Source organism: Euphorbia lathyris, chromosome 1, assembly GCF_963576675.1.
Source record: "Euphorbia lathyris chromosome 1, ddEupLath1.1, whole genome shotgun sequence".
In the NCBI taxonomy this organism is placed as follows: Eukaryota; Viridiplantae; Streptophyta; class Magnoliopsida; order Malpighiales; family Euphorbiaceae; genus Euphorbia; species Euphorbia lathyris.
Window position 1 is genome coordinate 10433724 of NC_088910.1, and position 8514 is coordinate 10442237.

An 8514-nucleotide genomic window follows, 5' to 3' on the forward strand; every position below is an offset into this window, starting at 1 on the left:
ATATATATATTTCCCTAGTAGACTGTAACAGATGAAGAAATATTTGGCCAAAGATAATTTATTAAGTTTAAATTAAACAATCAAATATAATCAATTGAATTTTTCTCATATTTTATCCTCGAGTGGGTTAAGATAAAAATTTGAATTCCAATTCCAATATATTCAAGAATATTTAATTACGAGAGTAACTAATAAAATAAAATATTTATGATGTTTTTTCATTTGATATATGATGTGGTTCAATATGCACAAATAGCTGAAAAGAAGTAATAGCTGGTTAGAGAGGAGTCGGTGTCCGACGTCAATGCTTAAGTTAGGAAAAGTTGTAGGGAGATTGAATATTAGTGAATGTGACGTTTAAATACCTTTTAAGGGGTGAGCATTTTATTTATTTATATATAGTAGTTTATAAGGATATTTGTCGTAATCTTGGGATTTCCTAATGATTCATTGGACACATATCGCCGTTCGGTTGGTTCTGACACCTTCAAACTGCTACGACGTCAAGTGGCGCACTCTGCCATATAGCAGGCATCTTGACAGATATCATAATATGATTGATCCTAAGGTCGTTGGACTGTTATGACGTAGGGCGATGCACCCTGCCATGTAGCAGTCGTCATTTATTTAACCACCTCCTGAAATCTAAGGGCTCTCCTTGTTCCACTGTACTGATACTAGGACGAACGGTGGATACTGATCACATGGTCGGAGGGTACTGTCAGCATCTTCAGAGATATTCCTTACTTGGAATTGGACGGTTCATGTGAGTCTTTCTGACCCAAAATGTAACATTGATCCACGTGTACGAGATGTTTTCTAGGAATATTCCTCGGACTATCAATATATCTTACAATCAGCACTTTTTTCACCAGAAAATATTATTTTTAAGAGAGTAAAAAAAAGTTGTTTTTTTGTTTGTTTTTTTATAACCTTTTAGTATTATTTTTTTTAATAAAATATTAAAGAGTGATATCGTATAAATATATATATATAAAAAAATACGTATGTCTTTATCTGAAATAAGGAAGGTTGTAAAAAATAATGAAAACCCTCAAATCAGACTGTGTTAGAATGAGCAACCACCAAGATATGGACCAATAAGATGCTTTCTAAATCCACTTCGGAGCAGAACATTTGATTCACGTCTAGAATTTAGGATTGTAGTTTGGACATATCATAAACTCCCTAAATTATACTCACCATTTGGGAGTCAATATATATATATGTCCACAAAAGAAATTAAAACGCCGACATTGAGCCGACTACTGAATTTGCTCCTGACATCTTATAAATAGAATACGACGTTACAAACAAGGTATATGTACTTATTTACTGGAATGCTCAATTGCTTAGCGTTCACTTTTTTAAACTCTATCAACTTAAATATTAGAGTGGGGTCGCTGAAAACCGGTTCCATCTTAATCCTTTTTCTATCTTATTTTAAGTGAAAAAAGATTTCAATCAAGAACACTATCATTTAGATTCAGTCGTATCAATGAGTAAAAATAACCAAAGAAATTCTTAATTGGTAATTGGAATAGTGATGGAACTCCATAAATTAACTAAACAATATTCATATATTCTTTTTATATGAAATATTCATATAATTTACTTAAAAAAGAGAGAGGACTTATCAAATTAAAAAAAAAAGTGGGAAAAAATAATTACCAAATTAATTTATTCTAACATTTCTTACTTTTAATTGTTTTCTTTTGTCAACGGCGTGCTAATTGGCTTACATTTGGGAAGAAAAATGCATTTTATATATTCGTCATTGTTGAATATTTATTTATATGCTTAATTTACGAATGATTTAGTATATCGAGTTAATAATTTAATGACGAACAATGTACGAATGATTTAATACATCGGATTAATAATTTAATGACATCATTTATTTAGAATTTATAAGAATAAGGGGATGTTCGGTAACTGATTCTCATGTTTCTGTTTATATTTTCATGTTTCTCAATTTATCAATGTTATGAGTAAAATTGTTCTTAGCTTCCAACGTTAAGGATACAATTGCACCATTTTAGATGTTAGGGGTAAAATTACTCCTCACCTAAAACGTTAGAGGTATTTTTTGCACCTTAACCCGAGTTAGTATTATGGTTTTTGTATTTAGTTGTTATAGAATAAGTAAGTTTAAGGAGCTGGTGAGACACTTGCAAAGTTTAGGAAGCTAATCAATTTTTATAGACAAGTCTAGGGAGCTGGTGATAGGAAATAAGTAAGTTTAGGAAGCTAGTGAAACACTTATAAAGTTCATGGAGCCAATATACTATTTTGGATAAGTTCAGGGGGCTGCTGCTGATGTTATCATAGAGTGATTACCGATGACTACAGAAGTTTGTGATATGTGATCGTAGTAGGACGATGTATAATAGGAGATGAGAGATTGGGGTTATAGTGTATAGATTAATGATTTCCTTTGATTAGGGATTGAATACTTAAAGAGTACAAATACAAGAGATATAAGAGACTCATAATCTATAGAAGCTAATTAAAGGGATAATATCACTAGCTAATTAATTAGAAATGGTATATAATTCTCATAGACATAATTGATAAAAGATTATCTCTAACATCCCCTATAAGCTGATGGCGAGGCTGAACTGTGAGACGGGAACGAAGAGTCTGAAAGTGAACACTTGTGAGAAGCTTGGTGAGAGCATCTGCTACTTGATCATCAGTCAGTATAAACCAAGCATTTAGAAAGCCAGATTGGAGTTGTTCCCGAACAAAATGAATATCAAGTTCAATGTGTTTTGTCCTGACGTGAAAGACTGGGTTAACAGTACTATAGATGGCGCCGACATTGTCACACCATAACTGAACAAGTCTAGGAATAGAATACCTGAGGTCCCCAAAGAGAGAACAAAGCCAAGAAGCCCAGTTATTGCATTTGCAGCTGCTTTGTATTCGTTCTCAGTTGAAGAACGTGCGATGGTGGGCTATTTCCTTGTATTTTAAGATATTAAATTATTTCTATGAAAAATACAGAAGACACTTATAGATTGTCGATCATCCGGATATCCACTGCAATCAATATCGAAATAGCAATGACTATAAGTAATTGGTCCAATGCTCGTCTGTTGGACCGTGAAGGAATTGACAAAATTTATTTATTATAAAGGCGATGTCGAGACGTGTCAAAGTAAGGTATTACAATGCTCCAACTATGTTGCAATGCTCGTTATCCGATGAAAAAAGGAGTGCCCAATTCTTTTGATAATGTGGGTGTTGTGGCCATCAGTGTGAGAGTGGGTTTCACATCAATCATCTTAACACGATTTAATATGTCATTGACGTATTTTTCCTAACATAAATGAATACCTTTTGGTGAGTAGGTGATTTGAATCCCCAAAACATATGATGCACGACTCGAATTGCAGATGGGAAACTCATGTTCAATACTTGCGATTCTTTGACGCCAGTGCCGTATGAAACGTAGTACTCAACAAATTTGCACACATATATATACAACTTGTATTATAGTCAAGATTTAAATCACCAGAATGATTTGGGGAAGGTCCTAAACATATACAAAGTTTGGATCGGAAGTCAAAATTTTTTATGTTATAAGGGCGAAGATACGGATAGATATCACAACTAAAAATTTGAAGAGACGAATAATTGGGTTGTTTGTTGAAAAGACAAAAATAAGGTGACTTATTACCAATTGTTTTAATTTTTTGAGAATGCCTTGACACTTAAAAGAAGGTTTTAATTTTTTAAAATCACCTCCAAAATCAAAAATAGAAATATTTTACATTGGTATTATACGAGTTTTAATCATTGCAAACGATTCACCAATCACATTAACAACATTACTTTATTTATTTTTTTGGTAGGAAAAAAGTTTAGGTAAGAATAGATCTATCCACTCCCAAATATCAGGGCAAACCACAGACCTCGACATTACTTTATTTTTTAATCAAAACAACCATCCAAAAGGATAAATTTATCCACAAACCAAAAAATAGTGATGAAACAATTGAAAATATGTTAAGGACCACATTTTATAATTGCAACAATTGAAACTATGTTAAGACCATATATATTTTATAATTGGAAAATTGAGAGTATTTGATAACTTCTTTGCTACTCAAAATTATTATTTTTTAAATAAATAAATAATTTTAGGACTTTTATAATATACAGAAAATGTATTTGCAAGTGATGGCTACTGCTTTGAATAGTTCTTAATTTTAGGAACTTGTAATCTTTATTAATTAGCCAATATTAGGGCTTGTTTAGTTGCAGAAAATAAGAATGGTTGTCTACAAACTTCTCTACAAATTGAAGAATTTGTTGTTTGGTTGAAAATGTTTTCTAATTAAATAGGAAATCAGAAAAAAAAAATCTACTTCTTTTTAATTTATTTTTATTTGAAAAATGTTCTTAATAATGTTTTCGGAAAAGTATAAAAATAAACCTTGTAATTTGATCGATTTGCAAAAATAATTCGCGTAATTTAAAAGTTCGCAAATAGGGGTCTCTTTTTTTTTGCAGTTTAAAAATTCAGTCATTCTTTCAAAAATATTGTTGTGACTATTTACCTCAAAATGGAGCAATTTGGAACAATTAAAAAGAATGAGTTTGCAAATTATACAAAATTTAAGGTCTGGCTTTGCAAATTAATTAAACCACAAGTATTGTTTGGTCAAAAAATTGACTCTTTTATCCTTTAACTGCAAAAATCACAAAGTACAGATCTCAGTTTGTCAACTTTTAAACTACGTGACTGTTTTTATAAATCTGCCAAACTACAGAGGTTTTTTTTATACTTTACCTTATAATATATTAGTTTTGTCATCATTATTTTGTAGTTCATTTCCTGCTTTTTACTATAATAAATAATTTATTAATCTCTACATTATTACATAATACATTGTTAATCTTTCCTTGATCAATAGAGATTCTATTTTTCATGATTTCTCTTCTGCTCGAGGAAACGAAAATGTTACTGTTTGGGAGCTTATTGATGTAAGATCGAGGGTCTGGGATAGAGGTAAGTTGTTCTCTCTTCTTAACCACCATGAAGTGTTGGACGTACTTAATATGAGTATTCCGTTCAACCCTAAGCCTGCTTATATGATGTTAGAGAGCTTTAGAAATACCTTGAATGTGTTTGTCGGGTGGAAAAAGCTTTGTGACCTCATCTTTCTCCTAAAATGAAGGTTTTTAGGTGGAAACTATGTACCCATTGCCTCTCAATTAGAATTGGACTTAATGGCAAACGTATGCAAATTTCTATCATTTATATTTTTTACACCAACGACGCCAAGCATGACTAGCATGTGTTTACTAATTGCCCCTACGTAATTTTTTGTTGGCAGAATGCTGCAATTTCCTGTGATTGAATTGGGATTGAAGAGGTTAGCTTGTCCTTCCTTCAACTTTGTGTTATTGCTGCTAACAAAGATGTATATGGCTTCGTTTTGATCCTTAGGACAGTTTTGATCCTTAGGACAATTTGGCAACAGAGGAATAATATTTTATGGAATAACCAAGTTGTTGCAGCTGCTTTAGCTCTTTTTCACATATCCAGTTGGCTTAATGACCGGAAAGCTTATCAAGGCAGATCTGAAGTTAGGATAGCTACTGGTAAATCGAGAAGGACTGTTTGGGAGAAGCCTCCAGATGATGCAGTTAAGTGCAATATTCACGGTGCCATTTTACAAGATGTTGGGAAGTGTGACTTTGGTGCTTTTTTCGCGTAGCAATAAAGACAAGTTTATGGGGTGTTTTAAATCTTACGTTAAGCAAATTTTTTCAAGAAATATAAAAACCAAAAAATTACGTATATAAAAATGTACTTTTAATATTTAAAATAATAGTATTATTAAGTGTAAAATAAAAATTTAGATGCACAATGATACCGAGAATAATATTTTTAAAATAATCCTATTTTATATTAAAATATTTGAATTATATTTTTTTTATTAAAATTAGATAGGAGAGAGAGGAGATGAAATTGAAAAGGTATGCTGAGAACAATTTTTTACTTTTGAAAATAATTAAAAATATATAAGCTAATTTTAGATATCAAAAATGTAATTTATCTTTTAAAAAGTTAATGAAAAATCAGTCCTTTAAATTCAGCGATGGACATAACGAATATAATAAATTTTTTTTTTTTTGATTGAAAGATAATTTCATTAATGAGAATGAATAATTGAATCGTTACATACTAGATGCCAAATCGAAGAAGGACAGTCTTCGATCCAATAATCGGGGAGTCAAAATTACTAGCCCAACGGGCAAGCGAGTGCGCATCACTATTTCCCTCTCGGTGCACAAAAGAAAAAGAACAGTAATTAAATATGGTCGTCCAGGCTGACACATCTTCATACATAAATAACAAGGCGGATTTTGTGAAGCTTTGGGATTGAAGGGCCTCAATCACCACCTTAGCGTCTGATTCCACGACAATCCTGTTGAAGCTGCAGTCTCTAGCGAGTATCAAAGCTTCCAATATTGCTAGCAATTCTGCCTCTTCCACTGTTTCGCACGCCGCTATAGGAATCCCCGCAGTTGCCATGACTAAACCCTCGGAATCCCTAGCAATTAGACCTGCCCTACACGTGCGGCCATTATCCCCAAATTTAGCATCGCAATTAATTTTTACGACACCGTTCTGAGGTGGATACCACACTTTTGTAGGTCGAAGACCTTGATTGCTAGAGCTTCCAACCTGAGTGGTCGACGGGATACTGTCCAGATTGCGGAGATATTCAGCAGCTTTCTCGAGTAGAATTGTCGATTGGATCCATTTCTTCTCGTGCACAAATTGGTTTCTACGGAACCAAATCCACCAAATTATGATTAGCGCTTTCCGGAAGTCATCCGGCTTCAGCGATTGCAGACAGGACTGTAGCCAGCAGCTCCCATCCTTCGCTGCGATTTTATCCAAGCGGATTGGTAATGACGCCATTTTCCAGACCTCCTTCGCCGCCCTGCACTGCACAAAGACGTGGATAGAGCTTTCAGTGTGAAATTTACATACCTGGCATGCACCATCGATCGTGATTCCACGACGGATCAAATTTGATAAATTATAATAAATTATAATGCATTACTGAAAATAAAAGTACTAAACAACATATTAGGTAATAATATATAAATTAATAAATTATTTACCGTCAATAATAAATATAAAAATATTTCAGTTAAATTATATTTTTAGAAAATATCAGATAACATATAATATATAGTTTCGTGATCATTCAAAACTTCATTTTATTTGAGCTAATTTGCTAAAGTCAAGTGAAAATTAGTAAAACAAACTTTGATTTGACTATAATTTCATCCACCATTAAGCAATAAGAAGTGGTTGATAATTTAATAAAAAAAATAAATATTCTTCCATTTATGTTTGACTATTTCTTTTAATTGTATTTTCTATCAGATGCCGTAATAAAAAAAATTCAAATCCTGTTGAAATAAATATTTTTCTATAGAATAATAAATAGTTAAATTATTAAATTTTTATGGTATGACATTTTTTGCTTATATTTCAACATATTATTATATATTAAACTTGTAAATTTAGATCTATTACATAAATAAATTTATTAATGTTGAATATCTGATACCTTATTTGTTGATTGATACTTTTTATTTATTAAGAAATTAAAAATATGTTCATGTTATCAAATAAGAGTAAGGGTGTGCAGATTCGAGCTAGGCTCGGATTAAATTTTACTCAAAGTTCGATTCGAGTAGACTTGCTCGATTTTGGATTAGTTTAAGATATTAATGTTTACAGTCAGGAGCAATTTTACCCCTAACGTTTAAAACTGTCTAACGTTGGCAAGCAAGAGCAATTTTACCTCTAAATTTGCAAGTTGAGTTAAATTATTATAAAACGCATGTATTTTGTTTTTTTTTTTACCAATTTCATATTTTCTGTAATTTAATTATAGAATTGGAGATTAATATTTATAAATTTGACGAAATATTTGAATTTTTTTATCCAACTCGTACAATAGACGGTCTATTTTTAATTTTTTTAAAATATCACGTCTAATCATACGTTTGTGATCTGTTATGAATGAGTGGTAAAATGGGACACATGTGAAGCGTAAATGATAAGATTAATGATCGAGAAGACAGTTTGATAAATAATTTCTCAAATTGACCCAACTTTGCAACGTTAGCGGTAAAATTGCTCTTAGCTACCAATGTTATGGGTAAAATTGCTTCTAACTGTAAACGTTAGAGGTATTTTTACACATTATGTCATTTCTATTTGTAATCTTAATTTGTTGTCAATAATCAAATTAATTAATAATTGTTCTATTGAAGCTGATAAGTGTGTATTGTAGGACAAAATCATAAAGTGGACAAAATCATATAGTTGTTTCTTAAAGTTCTACTTAATTGGAAACAAGGCCTTAACATATACATCTTGTGAAATCCAGTGGCTAACCTACTTATTAGAGCATTTTCAATAGATGATGCCTAAAAGAGTGCCAGCTGATGTGGCATGATGTTTGATAA